At 48.0% G+C, this 26,646-nt stretch overlaps 2 protein-coding genes across 4 annotated transcripts in view; both read right to left on the reverse strand.

The window, feature by feature from the left end:
• Nucleotides 1–26,646, reverse strand: part of CCND3 (cyclin D3) — a 125,215-nt gene that overhangs the window by 86,850 nt on the left and 11,719 nt on the right. The window lies entirely within an intron of this gene.
• Nucleotides 1–26,646, reverse strand: part of LOC101029201 (large ribosomal subunit protein eL42-like) — a 36,254-nt gene continuing 9,608 nt past the window's right edge. Inside the window, exon 1 of the mRNA XM_074397798.1 lies at nt 1–26,646. This exon is cut by the window's right edge and continues 9,608 nt beyond it. The gene's annotated coding sequence lies outside the window, so the exon portion shown is untranslated.

Here is a 26,646-nt window from a genome sequence, read left to right on the forward strand (position 1 = left end):
AAGTGTGAGCCACCATGCCTGGCATTAACTCTTTTTTTTTTTTTTTGAGACAGAGTTTCGCTCTTGTTGCCCAGGCTGGGGTGCACTGGTGCCATCTTGGCTCACCGAAACCCCTACCTCCTGGGTTCAAGTGATTCTCCTGCCTCAGCTTCCCGAGTAGCTGGGATTACAGACATGTGCCACTATGCCTGGCTAATTTTGTATTTTCAGTAGAGACACGGTTTCTCCATGTTGGTCAGGCTGGTCTCGAACTCCCAACTTCAAGTGATCCATGCCCGGTGGCATGATCTCCTTTTTAAGACTTTGCTTAGAGTTCTTTGCCCACTCTTTGACAATGTTGATGTCGTGGAAGACAAAGAAAAATGAAGGAATCATTTCAGGTTAAACAAAACTTGGGAGACAGGACAACTGAATATGACCCATGATCTGGGACTTGGTTTTCATTTCTGTAAGGCACAAGGTTGGGAGAAATGTGAATTTGAATAAGATCTACAGGTTAGACATGTCACTGTCAGTTTCCTGGTTTTTATAATTCTATTGAGACTGTATAAGAGAAGACCTTCTTCTAAGAAGACACGCTAAAGTATTTAGGGGTAAGGGACATCATGACTGCAACTTATATCAAAGAATATGCTGTATATACATAAGATAGAAATAGATATAAAGATAGAATGCTAAAGCAAATGTGTTAAAATGTTAACATTTGGAGAATGTGTGAACACTATTTGAGAATTTTTGTACAATTCTTATGATTTTTCTTTCAGTCTGAAATTCTATCAAAATAAAAATAGGCAAGTGGAGTCCATCGTCCGGTCCTGTGGCTCTTATGCTAAACTTTCTGCAACCCTATTAAGTCCCTGGAGCCCATGTCTGGACACTGAATTAAAGCGATGAGTGAGGTCAGACACGATGGCTGATGCCTGTTATCCCAGCACTTTGAGGGGCGCCAAGGAGGGCTTCCTAAAAACACAAAAAATGAGCCAGGTGTGCCCAGCATGGTGGCTCACGCCTGTAATGTTAGCACTCTGGGAGGCCGAGATGGGTGGATCACCTGAGGTCAGGAGTTTGAGTCCAGCCTGGCCAACATGGTGAAACCCCGTCTCTATTAAAAATATAAACATTAGCCATGCGTGGTGGCAGGCGCCTGTAATCCCAGCTACTCAGAGTCTGAGGCAGGAGAATCGCTTGAACCTGGGGCTGGTGGGGAGTTGGTGGAGGTTGCAGTGAGCCAAGACTGCACCACTTCACTCCAGCCTGGGCAAAAGAGTGAGGCACTGTATCAAAAAGAAAATAAAAATAAAAAACAAAACCAAAAAAACATTAGCCAGGAGTGTTTGTGCGTGACTGTAATCCCAGCTACTCAGGAGGCTGTGGCAGAAGAGTCACTTGAACCCAGGAGGTGGAGGTTGTAGTGAGCCAAGATGGTGCCACTACTCCAGCCTGGGAGACAGAGTAAGATTCTGTCTCAAATAAATACAGAAATAAAATAAAGTGATGAGTGAAGGAGTTCTGAGAACTTGTAATTTCTACATGCTGGAATTCTGCTTATGCCCTTGGTGGTTGTTGGCTATTAAAATGAGGGTAGTGTGGAATTATGTACATTACAAGATATTTGCAGAAAATTCTTTTTTCTTCTCATGCATAGCATGACCGGGAACTAAAAGGGACTGTACATATATATTCATCCAAGCTTCTACCAGATTCATTATATGCTATCCTGAGATAGATGAATCCAGGCTCTTCTTATCTACTTCTGGATATGGGAACACAACCCCCTCTCACAGCCTGTTCTATTACTGATCATTTCTGACCACTAGAACATTCCTTGACCTACTGAGTCAAAACTTTCCTTCCTGAAGCCTCTACCTGCTGATCCTGGTCCTGTTTTCTGGGTAATGGAGGCTCTACCTGCTAATCCTGGTCCTATTGACTGTTTCGGGCTGATATGGGACCCCCTAATGAACTTGGTCATCTCAAAAAAAATTGTACATATTTATGGTGTACAGTGTGATATTCCGAAATATGCATATACTGTGGAATAACTAAATCAAGCTGCTAATTAACATATGCATTGCCTTGCATTTTGTGTGTGTGTGTGGTGAGAACATAAACACTGCTCTTAGCATATACGATATGTTATTATTTTATTTATTTATTTATTTATTTATTTATTTATTTATTTATTGAGACAGAGTCTCACTCTGTCACTCAGGCTGAAGTACAGTGACACGATCTCAGCTCACTGCAAGTTCCGCTTCCTGGATTCAAACGATTCTCCTGCCTCAGCCTCCTGAGTAGCTGGGGTTAGAGATGGCTGCCACCACACCCTGCAAATTTCTGTATTTTAGTAGAGATGGAATTTCACCATGTTGACCAGGCTGTTCTTGAACTCCTGACCTCAGGTGATCTGCCCACTTGGCCTCTCAAAGTACTGGGATTACAGGCATGTGTCACCGCACCCGCCACAATATGTTTTTCATTAACCATAGTCACTATGTTGTACAATAGGTCTCATGAACTTACTCCTCCCATCTAGCTGAAATTTTGTATCTTTTGGCCAACATAAAAAGATATTATTTTCATCTTTGTGTTATAAATGAGGAAATTGCAACTCAGACAGGGGTTTGAATCTCTGCTGTGATAATTCAAGTTTACTAATCTCTCTGTCTTTTAGTTTCATCTTCCACAACATGGGATAATAATAATTCCTACCTCACTGACAGTTGAGAAGTATTAAGTGAGAAAGTAGATTTACAACATGCAATACAGTGCCTAGCATATGGTAAATGCTTGATAAATGTTAGCTGCTATTACTATCTATTACTTTTTTTTTTTTAAAGACACTTATTGCCCAGGCTGGAGTGCACTGACACGATCTCAGCTCACCGAAACCTCCACCTCCCGGCTTCAAGCAGTTTTCCTGCCTCAGCCTCCTGAGTAACTGGGATCACAGGCACCCACCATCATGCGGAGCTAATTTTTGTATTTTTAGTAGATGGGGTTTCACCATGTTGGCCAGCCTGTTCTCAAACTCCTGACCTCAAGTGATCCACCCGCCTCGGCCTCCCAAAGTGCTGGGATAACAGGAGTGAGCCACTGTGCCTGGCCTGCTGTTACTATTCTTGATTCAGAGTTTGCACTCTCAACTACAACATTCCAACATTCCAGAGTGCGAACTCTCAACCTGCTAAGTGGGCAAAGGAGAAAAATTGATGCTGAATGATGCTGTGGGGAAGCTCTAGATAAATGGAGTCACAGAGGAGGGCCATCTGAAGGGAGCCTTGATAGAGTAGCACCTCACCAAGCAGAGAAGGGCAGGGGCATGTCCTGGAAGCACAGAGGGACAAGGTCTGTTTCTGTCCCTTGCCCTGGCTCTCCCCAGAACAGCATCCTGCTCCTACCCTGCAGATCTTCACCTCTGCTCCTCACGGTGGCCTGCCAGTGCTCCCGCCTGCAGTGCCCATGGTCCCCTGCCTCAGCTGTCTCCCTAATCAGGGGCCCACAGCCTCTCCAGCAGGGAGTGGGAGCCCCTGGCATGTAGGGCCTGGCAGGGCCCCTGATAAACAACTGGAGCTCTTGTTCGCAGAATCTGTCATCTCTAAAGGAAAAGCAGAAACAAACTACAGAACGAGGGGAGCTGACTGATAAGGAGTCACGTGGCGGCTGGCAGTTCTCCACTCAGACCTCAGACCTCTGGCCTCTGCTTGTGGGACTTCTTGCTTGTCCTTCAAGATCCACTGCAAAAATGCCTTGTCTCCACAGCGCCTTCCTGACCGCACCCTCAACCACCCCACGCCCCGCAAGCTTCCACTGCACCCAGCACAAGATCCACTACTGCCGTTTATTGCACTAAATGGAAACTGGGCAGGTTGCGGGGTCCCAACCAGCCTGTGAGCTCCAGAAGGCAGGCATTTTGTCTCACGGACCTAGCCCAAAACAGAAGTGTCTATGGAAATAGTGCAATGACTGAGTAGAATATGGGTGGACTATGACACAGGCAATTAAGAAAACTATATCTTGACTAACAAAAAATAGTTTACTAAAATATTGTATAGGTAGAAGGCAAAGGCTAGAAATATTTCATTTTTCCAAAATAATAATTAATATTTTATATTTTAGCAATAAAATGTGGCCGGGTACAGTGGCTCACATCTGTAATCCCAGCACTTTGGGAGGCCAAGGCAGGTGGATCATGAGGTCAAGAGATCGAGGCCGGGCACGGTGGCTCATGTCTGTAATCCCAGCACTTTGGGAGGCCGAGGCGGGTGGATCACGAGGTCAAGAGATCGAGACCATCCTGGTCAACATGGTGAAACCCCGTCTCTACTAAAAATACAAAAAATTAGCTGGGCATGGTGGCGTGTGCCTGTAATCCCAGCTACTCAGGAAGCTGAGGCAGGAGAATTGCCTGAACCCAGGAGGCGGAGGTTGCGGTGAGCCGAGATCGCGCCATTGCACTCTAGCCTGGGTAACAAGAGTGAAACTCCGTCTCAAAAAAAAAAAAAAAAAAAGAGAGATCGAGACCATCCTGGCCACCACGGTGAAACCATGTCTCTACTAAAAATACAAAAATTAGGCAACCATGGTGGCGCATGCCTGTAGTCCCAGCTGCTTGGCAGGCTGAGGCAGAAGAATCACTCGAACCCAGGAGGCGGAGGCTGCGGTGAGCCGAGATCATGCCATTGCACTCCAGCCTGGTGACAGAGCAAGACTCTGTCTCATAAATAAATAGATAAATGTATGTAAAATGTTCACCTCAGAGGCCATTTTTATTTCACTTGAGAGATCTCAGAAAAAAAATGCCTTTTCCTTTAATCTTCTACATCTGACACAAAATTGAAAAAGATATCTCTGGCCATGAGTGGTAGCTCACGCCTGTAATCCCAGTACTTTGGGACGTCTAGGCGGGTGGATCACCTGAGGTCAGGAGTTCAAGACTAGCTTGGCCAACACGGTAAACCCCGTCTCTACTAAAAGTACAAAAATTAGCCAGGTGTAGTGGTGAGCACCTGTAATCTCAGCTACTCAGGAGGCTGAGGCAGGAGAATAGCTTGAACCCAGGAGGCAGAGGTTGCAGTGAGCCGAGATCGTGTCACTGCACTCCAGCCTGGGTAACAAGAGTGAGGCTCAGTCTCAAAAAAAAAAAAAAAAGTCTTAGGCTTGGAGATTTACATGAATTCTATTTAAAAAACAAGATGGGCTGGGCAAGGTGGCTCATGCCTGTAATTCCAACAGTTTGGGAGGCTGAGACAGGCAGATCACTTGAGGTACAGAGTTCAAGACCAGCCTGGTCAACATGGTGAAACTCCATCTCTACTAAAACTAGAAAAAATTGGGCAGGTGTGGTGGTGTGCATCTGTAGTCCCAGATACTCAAGAGGCTGAGGCAGGAGAATTGCTTGAACCTGGAAGGTGGAGGTTGCAGTGAGCTGAGATCACACCACTACACTCTAGCCTGGGGGACAGAGCAACACTCTGTCTTAAAAACAAAAACAAACAAACAAAACAAAACAAAAAAAACAACAACAAAAAAAGGAAATATAACACCGGGCATGCAAAATGATCCTAACTTTGTAAAAAAAAAAAGTTATTGATGAACAATATTCTATGATCCTATTTTAAAAGAGTAAAACTATCAGTGAGTGTACAGGTACAGAAAAAAAAAAAGATTCAGAAGGACATTTACTAATTAACCCTTAACACTGATTTCCCCTGAGGGATAGGACTTAATGACTGGGGTGGAATTTGAACTTTCATTTTCTTCCGACTTGTAATGTGTTTTTAAAATAAGGAAGTTTGTTTTATATTTATTTATTTATTTTTTTTTTTTGAGACGGAGTTTCGCTCTTGTTACCCAGGCTGGAGTGCAATGGCGCGATCTCTGGCTCACCGCAACCTCCGCCTCCTGGGTTCAGGCAATTCTCCTGCCTCAGCCTCCTGAGTAGCTGGGATTACAGGCACGCGCCACCATGCCCAGCTAATTTTTTGTATTTTTAGTAGAGACGGGGTTTCACCATGTTGACCAGGATGGTCTCGATCTCTTGACCTCGTGTTCCGCCCGCCTCAGCCTCCCAAAGTGCTGGGATTACAGGTTTGAGCCACCGCGCCCGGCGTTTTATATTTATAATTATAATTTTTACTATTAATTAGTTTAAAAGTTAAATATAAAAATTAATAATTTTTAAAATTATAAAGATGTAAGACTTGAAGGAAATCACAAAATGTAAACCAGGACTGTCTTTGGGTGATGAGAACTATGGATGATTTTTCTAACTTTTTGCTATTTTCTATATTGTCCACATTTCTATAGAAAATACTCATTTTATGATTTTTTCAAAAACCTTAAGAACAGTCTTAATAAATGAATGCACGTTTTCTCAGACCTTCTCGGCACCTGCATCTGATCCAGCATGCAGAAGGTCTTGGCTCTCTCTCTGTCCTCCCTTGCTCCACTGTGCTGATCAGTTCCCCAGAAGGACTCTGTATGGTTGCAGCCTTCATCCATGCACACTCCCCAGATCTAGACACTTGCATGGTGGTGAGGGGCTGCAGTAGGAATCCCTAGCCCTGCCAGGATGGTCATGGCTCCTGCCCTGCCCTTGCCTCGCATCCCAGCCCTCCAAACTTTACCAGGTCACCAGAAAGACCACTCAGCTCTCCAGGAAGCTCTCCCCTCACCCGTAGCCTCCTCTATTCACCTTGTCTTAGAATTCCCACAGCATAGACAGCATGCACCCCATGAGTTCATGAGTAGTCACCCTCTTTATCCACAGTTTCACTTTCTTTTCTTTTAGTTTTTTTGAGATGGAGTTTTGCTCTTGTTGCCCAGGCCGAAGTGCAATGCTGCAATCTTGGGCTCATGGCAACCTCCGCCGTATTTTTAGTAGAGACGGGGTTTCTCCATGTTGATCAGGCTGATCGCAAACTCCCGACCTCAGGTGATGTGCCTGCATTGGCCTCCTGAAGTGTTGGGATCACAGGAGTGTGCCCGGCCCGCAGTTTCACTTTCTTTGGTTTCAGTTACCCATCGTGCAGTACGAAAAGATATTTTGAGAGAGAGAAAGAGAAAGAGACCACATTCACACAACTTTTATTATAATATATAATTATAACTGTTCTATTTTATTATTAGTCATTGTGGTTAATTTCTTACTGTATGTAATGTATACATTAAACTTTATCATTGGTATGTACATATAGGAACAAACATAATATACAGATTCCAGGCATCCACTAGGGATCTGTGAATAAGGGCGACTAGTATTTGCCATCTTCTGTTCTGTTTCCCCTCACTCATTTGTTGGACCACCTTTTCCTAAGAGAATATCCTATGCAGTGTTGAGCAGTATTGGAGAAACAAGGATGGTCCCAAAGGCATCAGCCACAGAGCAGTCATCCTTCATGTGCGCTGAATGAATGAGAGAAGGCTGGAAACCAATGAGACACAGAGCCTGTCCTCAAGGAGCTCCTAGTCTAGTAAGGACAATAATATGAGTTATGTTAGCCACACATAACACACACTAGGAAACGCTACCGAGGAGGAGGTACTTGGGAGGAGGAGCTGAGCGGATTTAAAATGGGCCTTGAAGACTGGTCAAGTTTGGATGGAAAGGGGTGGATGGGGGTAGGATAAGGGGCCTTCCAGGAAGGAGGGCAGTGTGCACAAAGCAATGGAAGCAGGAACACCCCAGGATCTCTCAGATCTAGCTAGCAGGGAGAGGGTTATAAAGGTTTGTTTTGGTAAAGGCCTGGAATGATGAGTTGAGCCCAGATCCTCGGAGAACCAGAACATCAAAAGAAGGTGGATTTGATTTTGCAGGTCCTGGGAATCCTCTAACAGTCTCTGAACTTTAGAAATGCACAGTAGTCAGGCGCAGTGGCTCACGCCTATAATCTCAGCACTTTGGGAGACTGAGGCAGGTAGATTACCTGAGGTCAGGAGTTTGAGACCAGCCTGATCAAAAGAGTCAAGCCCTGTCTCTACTAAAAATACACAATATTAGCCAGGCGTGGTGGTGGGCACCTGTAATCCCAGCTACCAGGGAGGCTGTGGCAGGAGAATCCCTTGAATCTGGGAGGTGGAAGTTGCAGTGAGCCAAAATTATGTCATTGCACTCCAGCCTTGGCAACAGCAAAACTCTGTCTCAAAAAAAAAAAAAAAAAAAAAAAAAATTGCGTAGTAATTCAGGTGGGTATCCATAAAGGGCTGAAGGTGGCTGGCAGCCACAGGGAGCAGGGGCAGAGGGGAAATTCCAAACTTTGTTCCCACCTTGCTGGCTTAAAGGAAGGAAGTAACACATGTTTAGTGCTGACCATGGGCAAATCACTGCTCTGTCTTTAACCCTGGAAACGGTTCTGTGAGATGAGACAGTATGATCCCAATTTGCAGACTGAGTTCCAGGAGGCTGAACTTTGCCCATCATTCTGCTGAGAGAGATCCACGATCATCTCGCCAGGAAACAATCCCAAGGATCGGAATCCAAGTTGGCCTGAACCCACAGGCCAAAGCACTGTCTCCCTATCTCACTTTCTCCTATAGCATCTTTCATATTTGCCAGCATCTAGCCCTGTGATGGTTTGGTACACATTGGAATGAGTGAATGAAGAAATGAATGAACAAATGATTGGATCCCAGGCTGCTAAAGAAAACCTCTCAGCACACACAAAAAGGGTAGATGATGGAGGTGGGGAGGAGATGTAAGAATAAATGGAAAATAAACAATCGTTGTATTACCACTTCCTCCGGGGCTGGGTCATGGTTTTTAACGGTGTGCAGCAGGCACATCCACTGTGGTACAGGCACATCCACAGAGACATAAAGATCTATTTATTTACTTCCTTTGAGGGGTAAATAAAGATCAGGTCAAAACAGGCTCCCCCAAACTGCCAGGGAGTCTCCCCCAGGTGCTGATGCATCACTTGGCCTGAAGCAGTCACAGGTGGCCTCTGCTTATATGTCATCCATGCCTTCCTTTACGCATGCGTGCGTCTGTCTCACAAGGGAGGCCCCACGTGCAGTGGGGAGGTAGGGGAAGGGGAAGGGGGCCGGGGCAGGGCTTCCTCACCACTCTGCCAGGGCAGCAACATTTATACCCCCAGGAGGGATATGGGAGACTCAACAAGTGGAATGGCGCTGGCCTAAGAGCGGGCTCGGGGTGCTGGAGGCCCCATGCTGTCCCAGGCAGTGGATCCGCAGATGGCTGGATTGTTGGGGTACAGGACTAAGAGGGGGACTATGTAGAGGTACAGTCAAGCCTCATTATTCATGGAGCCTGGATTTGTGAATTTTCTTCCTTGCTAAAACTTGTGACCCTGAAATCAATACTTGAGTTGCTTTGCCGTCTTTCACAGAACATGCACGTTGGGTGACTCAAATTTTTCATGGCTCTGCATGTTCCCAGCTGAGGTGGGACAGGGCAGCACTCTGCCTGTTTAGCTCCCGGAATGTAAACAAGTGTCCTTGTCAGGCCGGGCGCGGTGGCTCACGCTTGTAATCCCAGCACTTTGGGAGGCTGAGTCGGGCGGATCGCCTGAGGTGGAGAGTTTGAGACAAGCTTGACCAACATGGAGAAACCCCGTCTCTACTAAAAACACAAAAATTGGCCGGGCATGGTGTGCATACCTGTAATCCCAGCTACTCAGAAGGCTGAGGCAGGAGAATCGCTTGAACCCCGGAGGTGGAGATCGCACCATTGCGCTCGAGCCTGGGCAACAAGAGCAAGACACTGAAAACAAACAACAGCAAACAAAAACAACAACAAAAACAGGTTGTCACAGCCTACTTAGTGCCACCTTTTCTGCATTGCTAGTCTTTTTACTGATTTCCCTGTTTAAAATGTCCCCCAAGCCTAGGGCTGATGTGCTGGCGAATGTTTCTAAGTACGAGATGACTGTATGTACCTTACAGAGAAAATACATTAGATCAGGTTCGTTTGGGCATGAATTATTGTGCTGTGGGCTGAGTTCAATGTTAATGAGTCAATAATATATATTCAAAAAGATGTCTTTAAATAGAAACACACGGAAGACCAAGTTATGCCTTGACTAGTTTATGAAAGTCTTGTGACTCATGGCTCACAGAGACCTAACCCTGTATTTCCCCTTGGTGTGATGGGCCAGTATCCACCAGTTCGGTGTTTGTGGTGACTGTACAGAACATAACCAGTGAGAACAGTGAGAACTGGTAGTATTTAAACGTTGTAATAACGACGGCAGCTGTATCCTCTGGGTACCTGTGAATGCCAGTCTGCATCTACTCATCCATCTACCACCCATCATCTATTGAACACCCAGTAAGTACAGAATCCAACACTAAAAGCAGCAAATACAGGATGCAAGCAGGGCCCTGGCCCGCCCACTGACCATCTTAACTGTACATTGCGGGCATCTGTAGGTTAAGACTGACTCTGAAGGTTTTAATTCTTTTATTTGGCCTAGATCCCTGGGTTGATACACTAGCACTGGGGCTTAAAAAGTCTTGCCAGTATTTACATCAGGCAAACACGTGTCATAATAACAACCTAACACATACACTTACTAGGGTCAGACACTGTTTTGAGTATGCGCATAAAGCCTACTAACAACTCATGTAATTCTCCTAATAGCCCTGTATGGTGGGTGCTTTTTTTTTTTTTTTTTTTTTTTGAGACAGTCTCGCTCTGTCACCAGGCTGGAGTGCAGTGGCATGATCTCAGCTCACTGCAACCTCTGCCTCCCAGGTTCAATTGATTCTGCTGCCTCAACTTCCCAAGTCACTGGGACTACAGGTGTGCACCACCACGCCCAGCTAATTTTTGTATTTTTAGTAGATACAGGGTTTCACCATGTTGGCCAGGATGGTCTTGATCTCTTGACCTCATGATCTGCCCACTGCAGCCTCCCAAAGTGCTGGGATTTCAGGTGTGAGCCACCTTGCCCATCCTGGTAGATCCTATTATTATCCCCAATTTACAGATAAGGACACTAAGGCACAGAGAGGTTAAGAATTCACCCGGATATCACAGCTGGTGTGCGGAACAGGCAGAAAGGCTTATGTGCCTCCAGTGACATGGAAGGAGGGCCAGCATCTGGTGGGGATCTCAGTCCTCCCTCAATGATGAGAAGGGTCCCTCTCCTTAGGCACGCACTGGCACTGTTCAGTAGCAGGAGAGCATGAAGTGAGGCTGGGGCCACTCGGAAGTACAGGCAAGCAGGCCGGGCGCGATGGCTCATGCTTGTAATCCCAGCACTTTGGGAGGCTGAGGCGGGTGGATCACCTGAGGTCAGGAGTTTGAGACCAGCCTGGACAACATGGTGAAACCCCGTCTCTACTAAGAATACAAAAATTAGCTGGGCGTGGTGGTGGGCACCTCTAATCCCAGCTACTTGGGAGACTGAGACAGGGCAATCGCTTGAACCCGGGTGGTGGAGGTTGCAGTGAGCCGAGATCAAACCACTGTACTCTGGCTTTGGTGACAGAGTGAGACTCCATCTCAAAAAATGAAATATGAAATGAAATGAAACAAAATCCAGGCAGGAAGAGAGCAGGGCCTGCATGCAGGCAGACGGAAGGTCTGGGATCTAACTGACAGGAAACAGGGAGCCTGGCACTTCTCCGAGGAGGCCAGGGCAGGGGGCCTGTCTTTCAGCAAGGCCAAGACAGGCTCAGGAAGCTAAGTCCCAGGGAGAAGCCTTAGAGACCACGGCCTCACAGAGAAGTGTTCTCGTAGAGATTTCCAGCTGCCACACCACCTTCTTTCCTGGAGCACTGGTGACCTGGGGCCATGGGTAATGGGAAGAATGGGAAGGAGAGAATGTCCATCCAACCTGGAAAACCGGAGGGTCGGCTAGAGTTGGAGGAGGGCTAAGTGAGGACATCTCCCCTCAGCTCACAGAAGAAGTCACAAACCTCACCAGCCGAGAAAAATCAGATTCCACGCCTGGTGTGAGGGAAGTGAAAGTGTACCTCCAGTGCCCGCTCCGCCACCCTCCCCTCCAGGACCCTGGCCCATCCTGCACCCGGGCTGCCCCACGATGGTGGGCTCCGAGGTGAGGGCTTGTCACGTGTATTCGTGGGCTCCCTTAGGGCCTTCTGAACTCTTTTTTTTTTTTTTTTTTTTTTTTTTTTTGAGACGGAGTTTCGCTCTTGTTACCCAGGCTAGAGTGCAATGGCGCGATCTCGGCTCACCGCAACCTCCGCCTCCTGGGTTCAGGCAATTCTCCTGCCTCAGCCTCCTGAGTAGCTGGGATTACAGGCACGCGCCACCACGCCCAGCTAATTTTTTGTATTTTTAGTAGAGACGGGGTTTCACCATGTTGACCAGGATGGTCTCGATCTCTTGACCTCGTGATCCACCTGCCTCAGCCTCCCAAAGTGCTGGGATTACAGGCTTGAGCCACCGCGCCCGGTCGGGCCTTCTGAACTCTAACTCACAAGGGTAGCTCTCTCAGAGTTGTGATGGCCTGGTCTCTCCTCCCCAGAGAGGCAGAAAAGGAACTGGAGAAAACTGAGGGCTTAGAAGCTACACGAGGTAAGGAACTGGGTCTGTCTTCTTCCTTCCTCTTTCACATACACTGAACATGGTGCCTGGTGGATCCATGGTAAGCACTTAATAAACACAGAGGCTGGGTGCAGTGGCTCACACCTGTAATCCCAACACTTTGGGAGGCCGAGGTGGGTGGATCATGAGGTCAAGAGATCAAGACTATTCTCGCCAACGTGGTGAAACCTCGTCTCTATTAGTGAAAAATACAAAAATTAGCTGGGCGTGGTGGCACGCACCTGTAGTCCCAGCTACTAGGGAGGCTGAGGCAGAAGAATCACTTGAACCCGGGAGGTGGAGGTTGCAGGGAGGCAAGATTGTGCCATTGCACCCTAGCCTGGGTGACAGAGCGAGATTCTGTCTCAAAAAATAAAAATAAATAAATAAATAAACAGACACTGAGCGGATGAGTGAATCAATGAGGGAGTAAATGAATGAGTCAACACTGGGCCCACAAGGCTGCCTGTCAGCCTCTAGCCATGTGGAGATTCCCATCTCCAGAGAAGAGCTCTGCTATAGATGTTCCTCAAACTCCCTGTTAGCTAACTGTGACATGTGACCAACTGGTGATCAAAGGGATAAGCCATCTACCAACTGTTAGGTCACGTTCTGAGAATAAACCCTTTCCTCTATTTTTGACAAACCTTGACCTCCCTGCCTCAACCCCGCTCATACTACATTTGACCTTCTCAATGACCTCTCTAAGGGATGGGGACGTGACCCTCTGCCTCATCAAAGAATGGCACAGAGTCCCCCACGAGGCCAATACGGTGTTCCTCAATGAACCTCACCCTGATTCGATAGGGTGCTCCTGTGAGAAGGGCTCCATGATGACCTCCAAGGGGCCTCTGGTCAGGGCGAGGGACAATCAGACCCTCCATCTTTGACGAGAGGGGAGGGAGTCCAGTGTGAGGGCATTAGCTAAGGGGGTTCTGGCCCCCTCTGCTCTAGACCCGTCACAAAAAGAAGTCCATCTGGAAACATTCTTCTCCCAGCAGGTTCCCATAGGAAGGCCTACATGACGCAGGCTCCCCAGCCCGTCCTGGTCTACAGCTCATGGCAAAGATTGTCAACTGCCCCTAAAATCCACTTTCCCATCTTGTACCTTTGGTCCTAGAAGCTCCACTATGTATGTTTCCCTGACTCCCTGTCAGCTAAGTGTGGCATGTGACCAGCTGGTGACCAAAGGGATGTCATCTGGCAACTGTGAGGTCATGTTCTGAAAAGGAAGGGCAGTGCCCTCTCTCTTTTTTTTTTTTTAGAGACGGGGTTTCACCATGTTGGCCAGGATGGTCTCGATCTTCTGAACTTGTGATCCACCTGCCTCGGCCTCCCCTCCCCAGTGCTGGGATTACAGGCATGAGCCACCATGCCCAGCCTTTTAAAATATTTTTTTGCTTTCTCTTTCTCATAACTTTCCTCCCTCCCCACCGGCTGGCTGATGGAGTCAGCAGCCACGGTGGCATACTGTCTCCCACCCACGAGGGCACAGAAGGACAGCAGCACAGGAAGGGCTTGAGTCCTCAACACCGTCAAGGGGTCAGATCACCCACCCAGACTGGTACGGGAGAAATTTCCATTTTGTGAAGCCACTCTAGTTGGAGTCTGTGTTACAGCAGCCTTACCTCCCCTAGTGCCTATCCCAGCCCATTCTTTGGTGCCAAGATGCTGATGGGTAAAGGCGTGAATGAGAGACCCTGTACTCATCCATGTCTCCAGCCTTTCAGCTCCATTAGGCCAGCTTCCTGCGAGGCAGAGTGCCTTCTAGGCGGTTAAGACACCCCTGGATCCAGCCCCACTTAATTCCAAAGGAGGCTGAAGGTGACTGTCTCCCTCATGATACCTAATTTATTCTTCCCTTGAATTGACCATTTCTCAACTGCTTATCTCCTTTCCTGCTTAGGAAACCACTGCACTTAGGCCAACCCATCCTATGGGGAAGGTGGTAAGGAGAACAGAAAGTGTGTGGGCGTCACACCAGAGCCCAAATCTCCCCAATGCTCACCAGCTGTGTAGCGCTGGACAGATCTCTTAGCTTCTCTAAGCCTCAGTTTCTTCTCTATGAAATGGGGGTAATAACTGCTTACAGGTTAGTGGAAAGAAGACTACACACTCGTAAAGTCCCTAACACTGTGCCCGGCATGTAATAGGTGCTTACTAAATCGTGGCCGCTATTACTATGGTGCTAAGTATGGGAATATTGAGAACACAGCTGGAGAAGAGATCTGATGACCTCCCTGGTGGAGGATGGCCAGGGAGGGAGTGGAAGAGAGAGCTGGGAAGAGGAAACCGTGGCCATAAAGAGGAAGAGTGAGGCAGAGCTGGAGGTGCCATCAGGGGAGAGAGAGGAGTGGGTTCGGTGATGACCATGCTGGGCGAGGGGTGGACAGCACAGCTGTGCTGTCTATCAGCTGCCTCCAGCTCAGGCAATTTCTGTGCCCATCTCACTTTTGCCTCTGCCCGTAGCCTCTGCTGGGTTGGCCACCCTCACCACCACGGTCACTGTTGCCACCCTGTCAGCTGCTGTTTCTTGCCTCATCTTCCTTCCTGCTCATAATATGGCAGAAGTTGGCAAGGGAAGCAGCTGCCCTCTGCCAGCAACCTCCCTGCCCCTGGAGGCTGGAGCTGCCCAGAGGCATGGGTAAGAACTCAGGATCTGGAGATACACAGGCTGGGTTCTGTTCCCACCTCTAGCACTTAGGAGCGGGGTGACCTCAGCAAGGGAGATGACTCGGCTAAAGCTTCAGTTTCCTCATCTGCACAGTAGGGATAACAGGGCTGTTGAGAAGAAGGAATGAGATTATGCATGGTAAGCACCCAGCCCAGCACAGTGTCTGGCACACAGCAAGTGTTCAGTGCATGTCTGTGTCTGCTATTATCAAGGCTAAATAGGCCTGTGATCTTGGCAGCCATGCACGGTCCTATGCTCAGGAGGGGTCCCAAACTTGGTTAATTTTTTTTTTTTTTTTTTTGAGACAGAGTCTCTCACTCTGTGGCCAGGCTAGAGTGCAGTGGTGTGATCTTGGCTAACTGCAACCTCTGCCTCCTTTAGGTGATTCTCCTGCCTTAGCCTCCCGATGAGCTGTGACTACAGGCGTGCACGACCAAGCCTGGCTAATTTTTGTGTTTTTAGTAGAGACGGGGTTTCACTATGTTGGCCAGGATGGTCTCGATTTCTTGACCTTGTGATCCACCCACCTTAGGCTTCCAACGTGCTAGGATTACAGGCGTGAGCCACCGCTCCTGGCTGAAACTTTTTTTTTAAGAGACAGGGTCTCACTCTGTTGCCCAGACTGTAGGAGTGCAGTGGCATGATCATAGCTCACTGCAGCCTTGAACTCCTGAGTCCAAGTGATTCACTGCAGCCTGCTGAGTAGCTAGGAGTATAGGCAGGCACCACCAGCTATTTTATTTTTAAATTTTATTATTTATTATTATTATTTTTTTATACAGGGTCCCACTGTATTGCCCAGGCTTGTCTCGAGCTCTTGGCCTGAAGAGATCCTCCCGCCTTTGCCTCCCAAAGTGCTGGGATTACAGGCATGAGCCACCACATTCAGCTCTGAAATTCTTAATAATTTTTGAACATGGGTCCTGCAAATTATGTAGCTAGTCCCAGCCATTATTAGCATGTATATATTGAGTCTGCTGGCTGTCAGTGGCTATAGAAGAAGAGACCTGTCCAGGACTCTGTTAAAGATGTGAGACATTAGAGGGCCTTGGGAATTTCAAGGGAGGGATTTAAATACAGTGATGTGGGACCATGCCAGGTTGCCAGCAATTAGAGACTAAGAGGGCAGTGAGACTCCCACACATACTCTCATTGGGGCTGGGTGCGGTGGTTCATGCCTGTAATCCAAGCACTTGGGGAGGCTGAGGCAAGCAGATCACCTGAGGTCAGGAGTTCGAGACCAGCCTGACCAACATGGTGAAACCCGTCTCTACTAAAAATACAAAATTAGCCAGGCACAGTGGCGCATGCCTGTAATCCCAGCTACTTGGGAGACTGAGGCAGAAGAATTGCTTGAACCCGGGAGGCGGAGGTTGCAGTCAGCCAAGATCATGCCACTGCACTCCAGCCTCGGCAATAAGAACGAAATTCTGTCCTGAAGAAAAAAAAAAAATCTTCTCACTGGGCACTGGGGATGGATGGAGGTGCCCTCCCCATAAACAGCCAGAACCATGGAACAGCCTCTGGAACCCAGCATGCCTCCTTATTTCAATCATTTTCCCACCAAGGAGAAAGGTGTCCAAGGTACCTGAGGTAAACAGCCACCCGTCTGCCCTGTGGATCAATCCTCTGTGTACCCAGGACAGAGGCAGGCCATGCTCAAGCTCAGGAATACAGAAGGTGTGTCCACGGAGGCCTACATCTTCAGCATATGGAGGGACACGTGGTAAACCAGCGCTGCCCCAAAGCCCCTCGGTGCCCAGGTCCAGCTGGGTCTTGCCGGTCAGGTAGGAGCTGGCGTGGGGGTGGCACAGAGGAAGGGGTGCTCATTATACTTGTGGTGCCCTGAGGGCTTGGGCCAGCTCCAGGAGATGGAACTATCTCCTCCTTCTCTTAAATTTTAAATCCCAGGGTAGTATGTCTAGAAGGTAATATGGGGTGTTTGGGGCAGTGTCTTGAAACCTCAGGAGATATGGCGCCTTCTGGGGGGGTTCTCTGGAGCTGGGGGTACCCCTAAATACTATGATGAGGCATGACTTCCCAGAGCTCCCCAGAGACCACCTCAGGAGGCGCATCTGGTACCTGCCGTCTGTCTTCCCTACTGGACTGTGGGCTCCTGGAGGGCAAGGCCCACCCACAGTGAGGCTGAGCAGACGTGCGCAGACCCGGCCTCCAGGACCACGGCGCTGTCTCCTCCCCGGGCCCCAGGTCCTGCCTCGGCTTCCCCAGACTCGCCACCATGGCCTGGCCCTCTTGCGTTCCCAGGCCTTCCTGGAGCGGCCCAGGGGAGAGTCTGAGGGTGGCCCAGCCCGGCAAGGTGGAGTCCAGCCCTGGAAGAGGCCCCTTTCCATCCGCCTCCGGCCACCTGTCCTGAGAACTCACTCCTTCCAGACAGCTGGCGAGCGGCCCCAGAGCCTCTGGTTCAGGGGCCTGGGAGAAGGCAGGCGGCTCCAAGGGAGCCGAGCCAAGGCCGGAGGGGAGGCCCCTGGAGCGGGTGGGAAGGCTGGGTGTGCGTGGATGGGGGTGGAGTGCAGAAAGGCACTTGGGAGAAGTGGGAATCGGGGGTGGGGTCAAAGAGTGGAATGTGGAGCTCGTTCTCCTGGGGGCACAGCTGTTTATTCTAATCTCTCTCTTCAGCTGCTGCATGTTCCTTATCTTGGGGCTCAATCCAGACTCCACTTCCTCCTCTGTTGCTGAGCTGGGGAGGCAGACTCTATGGGAGACAGTCCTACTTCCTGCTGTGGCCACCTTAGTTCCCCGCCGCAGCCTGCGAACAGGAACGAGGGGGAAAAACAGGCGTCAAAAAGAAATGTGTGCTCCACCTCAGACCCACTCTGTGCCCATGTGTCGGTTACTGGGGCTGGAAGCTGAGTCATCTGCCCCCTCCCCTGACTTCACCCACCTCCAACTGTCGTGACAAGCGGAGCTGGTCGCCCCAGAGTCACCTGGATACTTCACAACTTTACTGGTGGCACAGGACTTGCAGGGCCGGCAGACAGTGCTGGCTTCTTGGGAACATGGGGCAGAGGCAGCTGTGGCCTCGCAGGGCTCTCCTCTGCGCCTTCACACTGTACTCCTTCCTGCCAGCTCTGCACATGACACCTACTGTCCCCAGTGAGACACTATGACAGGAAGAAGACTGATTTTCCAAACACATATGGAAACACAACTCATGACATGTTTTCGATTTTTCATCTTATTTCAGAACCAGAACATTTCAAAAAGTGAAAAAAGCACTAGAAAAAAACCCTCCTTTAGTTCTTCGACCCCAAAAAACAACCACTGTTAACACTGTGGTATATTTCCTTCAAGTCTTTCTGTGTGTGTGTGTGTATAAAATATATAGTTGTAAATACATAAACAATTTTGCATCCTAATTTTTCCCTTAATGTTACCATATAATTTTCATGTTAACACATATATTTTGCAACTGATTTTTTTTTTTTTTTTTTTTTTTTTTTTTGAGATGGAGTCTCGCTCTTGTTGCCCAGGCTAGAGTGCAATGGCATGATCGCGGCTCACTGCAATCTCTCCTGCTGCAGCCTCCCCAGTAGCTGGGATTACAGACACCTGCCACCACATCTGGCTAATTTTTTGTATTTTTAGTAGAAACAGGGTTTCACCATGTTGGCCAGGCTGGTCTTGAACTCCTGACCTCTGGTGATCCACCTGCCTTGGCCTCTCAAAGTGCTGGGACTACAGGTGTGAGCCACCGCACCCAGCCAACTTTTTTTTTTTTTTTTTTTTTTGAGACGGGGTTTCTCTCTTGTTACCCAGGCTGGAGTGCAATGGCACATCTTGGCTCACCGCAACCTCCAGCCTGTTTTTTTTTTATTTTTTTATTTTTTTTATTTTTTTTTTATTTAAGAGACGAGGTCTTGCCCTGTCGCACAGGCTGAAATGCAGCCATCACAGCTCACTGTAGTCTCACACTCCTAGGCTCAATCAATTCTTCTGCCTCAGCCTCCTGAGTAGCTAGGACTACAGGCACATGTCACCATACCTGACTACACTTTTTTATTTCTTGTACAGATGGGGTCTTGCTATGTTGTCCAGGCTGGTCTTGAACTCCTGGCCTCAAGTGATCCTCCTGCCTTGGCCTCCCAAATTTCTAGGGTTACATAAGGAGTCTCGCTCTGTAGCCAGGCTGGAGTGTAGTGGTGCGATCTTGGCTCACTGCAACCTCCACCTCCCAGGTTCAAGCAACTCTCCTGCCTCAGCCTCCTGAGTAGCTGGGACTACAGGTGCACACCACCACTCCCAGCTAATATTTTTGTATTTTTTTTTTTTTGAGACGGAGTTTCGCTGTTGTTACCCAGGCTGGAGTGCAATGGCGCACCGCAACCTCTGCCTCCTGGGTTCAGGCAATTCTCCTGCCTCAGCCTTCCGAGTAGCTGGGATTACAGGCACACGCCACCATGCCCAGCTAATTTTTGTATTTTTAGTAGAGACGGGGTTTCACCATGTTGACCAGGATGGTCTCGATCTCTTGACCTCGTGATCCACCCGCCTCCGCCTCCCAAAGTGCTGGGATTACAGGTGTGAGCCACCGCGCCCGGCCTATATTTTTGTATTTTTTCGTAGAGACGGGGTTTCACCACGTTGGCCATGGTGGTGGCCATCTCTCGTCCTCGTGATCCGCCCGCCTCGGCCTCCCAAAGTGCTGGGATTACAGGCGTGAGCCACCGTGCCTGGCCCTCGCAAGGCTTTTTCTTTTTTCTTTCTTTTTTTTTTTTTTGAGACGGAGTTTCGCTCTTGTTGCCCAGGCTGGAGTGCAATGGCATGATCTCAGCTCACTGCAACCTCTGCCTCCTGAGTTCAAGCAATTCTCCTGCCTCAGCCTCCTGAGTAGCTGGGATTACAGGCACGCACCACCATGCCCAGCTAATTTTTTGTATTTTTAGTAGAGACGGGGTTTCACCATGTTGACCAGGATGGTCTCAATCTCTCGACCTCGTGATCCACCCGCCTCGGCCTCCCAAAGTGCTGGGATTACAGGCTTGAGCCACCGCGCCCGGCCTCACAAGGCTTTTTCTACATTAAAATTATTTAATTAGGACAGAGCCTGGGATCTTTTGGAGGCATTTGATTTCAACACCTATGGCAATTGGTTTCTGAATGTAGAATTTAGCATGTGAGAAGGCCATGAGCCAGACATGAGCATGCCTACCTAGCCTGACTGCCATACAAGGATGCCACTCAAGGTGAGACACCTTTTTATGTGCCCATGTCCTGTTTCCTTTGGTAGACTTTATTTTTCTTTGGCTGCTGGGTATCCAGCCCCCTTTCCAATAGCACAGCCACTTCCTTTTGGGAGTTCCCCTGCTGTAAACCCAGAAGCCAGGCTGTCTGACCCGCACCGTAGAAACCTATCCATTCCCACCATGCGCAGACTGACAGAGGAAACAGCCAGCTGACCTGATCTCCCTGTAGATCCTTCTTTCCAGCCCTCGGCACTTTGTCCATTTCCAAGCCTGGTTCTGCAGCCTTCCTTGTGAGTCTATCATAGTTTCTGACCTTCTTCCAATACACTCCCTTTGCCTTATATTAGCCAGTCCACTTCTGCTGCTAATAGAACTTTGAGACTGATGCCTCCCCAACTCAGTGCTTTGTAAATGGCAAGTCAAGATGTTTTACTGCTTCATGAAGTCACAAAGCTAATCGTGACCAACACATTTTAAAAATGAAACAACAGCCGGGCGCGGTGGCTCAAGCCTGTAATCCCAGCACTTTGGGAGGCCGAGGCGGGTGGATCACGAGGTCAAGAGATCGAGACCATCCTGGTCAACATGGTGAAACCCCGTCTCTACTAAAAATACAAAAAATTAGCTGGGCATGGTGGTGCGTGCCTGTAATCCCAGCTACTCAGGAGGCTGAGGCAGGAGAATTGCTTGAACCCAGGAGGCGGAGGTTGCAGTGAGCCGAGATTGCGCCATTGCACTCCAGCCTGGGTAACAAGAGCGAAACTCCGTCTCAAAAAAAAAAAAAAAAAAAAATGAAACAACAAAATAGAATTTAAAAGTATCAAAAGTATGGCCAGGGTAAGTATTGTTTAGTGAGACTTGTTTTATAATATACATAAAGGTGTGTGTTTGCATGCATGTGTATAAGACGGGTTAAAATTAAAACATTTCTAGGCTGGGTGCGGTGGTTCGTGCCTGTACCCAGCACTTTGGGAAGCCAAGGCAGGAGGATCACTTGAGGTCAGGATTTTGAGACAAGCCTGGGCAACACAGCAGAGCTGCTGTCTGTACAAAAAAAAATTTAAAAATTATCCAAGCATGGTGGCATGTACCTGTAGTCCTAGTTACTGGGGAGGCTAAGGTGGGAGGATCGTTTGAGCCCAGGAGGTCAAGGCTGTGATGAGCTATTATTGAATCACTGCACCCCAGCCTGGGCTACAAAGCAAGACTCTCTCTCTCTCTCTCTCTCTCTCTCTTTCTCTCTCTCTCTCTTTTTTGAGATGGAGTCTCACTCTTATTGCCCAGGCTGAAGTGCAGTGGTGTGATCTCGGCTCACTGCAACCTCTGCCTCCCAGGTTCAAGTGATTCTCCTCTCTCTCTCTCTCTCTCTCTCTCTCTCTCTCTCTCTTGAGATGGAGTCTCACTCTTATTGCCCAGGCTGAAGTGCAGTGGTGTGATCTCGGCTCACTGCAACCTCTGCCTCCCAGGTTCAAGTGATTCTCCTGCCTCAGCCTCCCCAATAGCTGAGATTACAGGCACCTGCCACCATGCCCGGCTAATTTTTGTATTTTTAGTAAAGACAGGGTTTTGCCATGTTGGCCAGGCTGGTCTTGAACTCTTGACCTCAGGTGATCCACCCACCTCAGCCTCCCAAAGTGCTGGGATTACAGGCATGAGCCACCTCACCCAGCCAGCCCTGTGTCTTAAACAAAAAAATTTTTTTCTGGTTTTGAAAAACACTGCCCTAATTGGACTTGAGTTAGTTGAGAATAAAGAACAGAGCAATCCTTCCTGGATTTTTAAAAATATTTCTCCTCAAATCTTTAGTACCTAGAAAAATATACCTCCTTACCAACAGTGCTGTATTTCAAGGTCCACCCATTATTTCCCCCCATTCATAGCTTGATATCTTTCTCTCTTCTTCAGTTAATGATGCGTAATGATAATGGACATCATTTCCTCCTGGTTTTAAAACTTCTGCTAATGCAACCAACATTCTGCCAGTCATCCTGGCTGAAAGTTCAAGGGTAGTCCTTGATTCCTCTCATTCATACACTTCCTGGAGCACAGGGCCTATTAGAAGAGAAGGAGCAAGTGGCAAACTACAGGGCCCAGCGACTTACCCCACTACGGAAGCACGTGTGGTGCCTCATGGGGGAAGGGCAGAGGACTCTTCAGATCATCCTACCAAATAATTGTTAATTTCCATTGCTTCTACTTGCAAAATAGTTTCCCAGATCACCCCCTTGTTTCCATTTCTACTGGCGTTACCCTAGTTTTTTTTCTTTTTTTGAGCCAGAGTGTCACTCTGTCTCCCAGGCTGGAGTGCACTGGCGTGATCTCGGCTCACCGCAACCTCCGCCTCCTGGGTTCAGGCAATGCTCCTGCCTCAGCCTCCTGAGTAGCTGGGACTTCAAGCAGGCGCCACCATGCCTGGCTAATTTTTTTGTATTTTTAGGAGAGACGAGGTTTCACCATGTTGGCCAGGCTAGTCTTGAAGGCTTGACTTCAAGTGATCCACCCTCCTCGGCCTCCCAAAGTGCTGGGATTACAGGCCTGAGCCACCGAGCCCAGCGCATTACCCTACTTTCAATCCTTTTTCGTTTTTCTGTAGATTCTCTCCTGCCAATTCTATTATTCTATCACTGCCGTAGAAATCATTTTAAAAAGCTCTGTCATGTCACTTCCTTGCTCGAAAGCCTTCAAGGGCTCCCCATTGCCTATTAAATCAAATTCAAACTCCCAATCTCGACGGTGTTGGTTCAGCTCCTTCACCATCATCCCAAATGTTCTTTCCAGCTTTACATCCCACTAGGACAGTTGGCTTACAAGATCCTCTTTCTTTAAAAATTATTATTATTATTATTCTTTTCTTTTTTTTTTTTTTTTTTTTTTTGAGACGGAGTTTCACTCTTGTTGCCCAGGCTGGAGTGCAATGGCGCGATCTCGGCTCACCGCAACCTCCGCCTCCTGGGCTCAGACAATTCTCCTGCCTCAGCCTCCTGAGTAGCTGGGATTACAGGCACGCGCCACCATGCCCAGCTAGTTTTTTTGTATTTTTAGTAGAGACGGGGTTTCACCATGTTGACCAGGATGGTCTCGATCTCTCGACCTCGTGATCCACCCGCCTCGGCCTCCCAAAGTGCTGGGATTACAGGCTTGAGCCACCGCGCCCGGCCTATTATTATTATTTTCGAGATGGAGTCTTGCTCTGTCATCCAGGCTGGAGTGCAGTGGTGCGATCTCGGCTCACTGCAACCTCCGTCTCCCAAGTTCAAGCAATTCTCCTGCCTCAGCCTCCCAAGTAGCTGGGATAACAGACATTCACCACCATGCCTGGCTAATTTTTCTATTTTTAGTAGAGACGGGGTTTCTCCACGTTGGCCATGCTAGTCTTGGCCTCCTCACCTTGTAATCCGCCCACCTCGGCCTCCCAAAGTGCTGGGATTACAGGCATGAGCCACTGTGCCTGGTGAGTCCTCCCTTTTCTAGTGAGATACCTGCCTGAGGCCAGATTTTCTTCATATACATCAATGAAAACATACTGCAACAGAGTCAAGCAGAAACTGATATAATAATCCAGCTGTCTTCTATTAAGTCAGGCATTAAAGAGATTTGCAACCACTTGAAACAAGGCTGTATTTCTGATTATTTTTGTTTTGGAAAAAAGTTTTCATTTTTTTAAAAAATACAATGCTTATGTTAACATGCAATGAGTTTCTTATTGTTACTTTAAATACATTAATATTTTAAAAATTTCTCATATCAAATATTTTTATTAGAAACAAAATATCAACAGGTATAGGGAGGGAGAAGTCAAAAGCTTGCGTTATTTGAGGGAATGCCATGCTGGGCGTACTGATTATTCGGTATAGTCTAAAAAACAAAAAGTTCTTTGGGACCCTCAATAATTTTTCAGGGTGTAAAGTGTTCCTGAGATCAGAAAGCTTAAAAATTGCTGTATAGACCTAATATGTCAGTCTCTAAAATGCCTACTTCCAAGCCTGGTTATCCAGTTCTTGGTATTCCTTTTTTCAATTTTTTTTTTTAGAGACATTGTTTCACTGTGTTAGCCCAGATGGTCTCGATCTCCTGACCTTGTGATCCCCATGCCTGGGCCTCCCAAAGTGCTGGGATTACAGGTGTGAGCCACTACGCCCGGCCCAGTTCTTGCTATTCTTTACCCTTGTTCACATTTTACCTCTTGGCCCCATTCTGTTGCTGGACTTTTTTTTTTTTAACTATTAAAAAGCAAGGGTGGAGTGCAGTGGCTCACACCTGTAATCTTAGCATTTTGGGTGGCACAGGTGGGCAGATCGCTTGAGCCTAGGAGTTCAAGACCAGCCTGTGCAACATGGCAAAACCCTTTCTCCACCAAAAATCCAAAAAATTAGCCAGGCGTGGCGGCTTGTGCCTGTGGTCCCAGCTACTTGGGAGTTTGAGGCAGGAGAATTGCTTGAGCCCAGGAGGCAGGGGCTGCAGTGAATTGAGACTGCGCCACTGCACTCTAGTCTGGGTGACAGAGTGAGACCCCATCTCAATTAAAAAAAAAAAAATGCAAGAAGTGGTCATATCAAAAATAATTATTGTTCTACAAATAATAGTGATTATAGAAATAACCATTAGTTCTTTTAGAAATAAGAAATAATCAGTAATATTCTAGAAAAAGAATAAGAAATAAGCCTAAAAATTGCCATAGAAAAAAGAAATTATTTCCATAATATGGCCTTCAGTAAAAAACGCAGAGCATTCAGAAGAGTAAAAAGATCCAAAAGCAACCAGCATTTAAAACGGAATAATTTCTCATCCAGTCCACTCCTCTTTTATCTCCTCAAATGGTACCTTTGAAAAGAAATTCCTGGTTAACCCAGGCAAAAGCAACCACTCCTTCTTCCAGATTCTCATAGCCCTGTAGCTGAAACCTTTCTTGAGGCCCCGCTAGACCATAAAAGTATGCATCCTGAATTCCTAAATGTGCATATTTAACGGTCATAAATTCAATTATATCTACTGGAAGAGACATCAACCAACCACAGAAACCTATGTACTACTTACATGACGTGATGCCTTCACCCAGGCTCAACATAATACTTAACTGGAAAGAGCCAGATCATGTGTCCCAACAAAAACCGGCAATGCTGGAGAGTCTGAGATGGAAGAGCATGTCCAAATCATGTATCCTGTGTTTTACAGCAGTCTCTTTAAAACAGAGACTTTAAGGCTGGGCGAGGTGGCTATAATCCCCGCACGTTGGGAGGCTGAGGCAGGCAGATCACCTGAGGTTGGGAGTTCAAGACCAGCCTGACCAACATGAAGAAACCCCGTCTCTACTAAAAATACAAAATTAGCCGGGCGTGATGGTGCTTGCCTGTAATCCCAGCTACTCAGGAGGCTGAGGCAGAAGAATCGCTCGAACTTGGGAGGTAGAAGTTGCGGTGAGCCAAGATCACACCATTGCACTCCTGTCTGGGCAACAAGAGTGCAACTCCATCTCAAAAATAACAGTAATAATACAATACAATAAAATAGAGACTTTACTAGTAACTTTGACGTGTGTCTTGTTTTTACACTGACTTTGAACCCAACGTTGCGTCAAAGGTGGCTCCACTACATGAAGAATGGACAAGGGAATGGTTCTAAGGCCTCCCAGACGTACAGATGTTGGATGAATAATCCAAGTGAGACCAGCAGTCCTCCAACCATGTAGTCCTATCCTCTGGACAGGGTATGTGGCATCCCCTCTGGGCCAGGGCTGCCACCCACTGCGGGGTGAAGGTCTCAGGTGTCACTTAAAGGTCAAGGTGAGAGGTCCAGCACTAGAACCCAGCTGAACCACCCCCTCCAGCTGCTGTCCTAATTCCACACTCCCCCCAAAGCCTGTGTCTCCTGCGAGAGCAAGGAAAGGAAAATGAGCATTGGAGGGGGAGCTGGAGGAAAAGCTTGTTTGCACCATTGCCGCAGTTAGGGTGGCTACGGTTGGGCTGATTCAACCAGAGCTCCCCAGATAGGTGAGGGCCCAGCTCCACCTAGCAGAACTCACATTCACCACCACCCACTCCTGCTTCCGGGCCGTGCATGACACCTGACCTGCCTGCTGCAGCAAAGCTGGGGCACGCTTGGTCCTCCCCTTCCACCTTCTTGGCTTAGTGGACAACCCTAAAGCACTGGCTAGGAGGCACTGGGGGATCCAGGATGCTCTGGGCTTGGCCAGGGGGATTCGCGTCAGCACCATCACACCTCCCTGCATCCCTGCGTGTCACGCACACAGGCAG

Source organism: Saimiri boliviensis, chromosome 4 (assembly GCF_048565385.1).
Source record: "Saimiri boliviensis isolate mSaiBol1 chromosome 4, mSaiBol1.pri, whole genome shotgun sequence".
Taxonomy (NCBI): Eukaryota; Metazoa; Chordata; class Mammalia; order Primates; family Cebidae; genus Saimiri; species Saimiri boliviensis.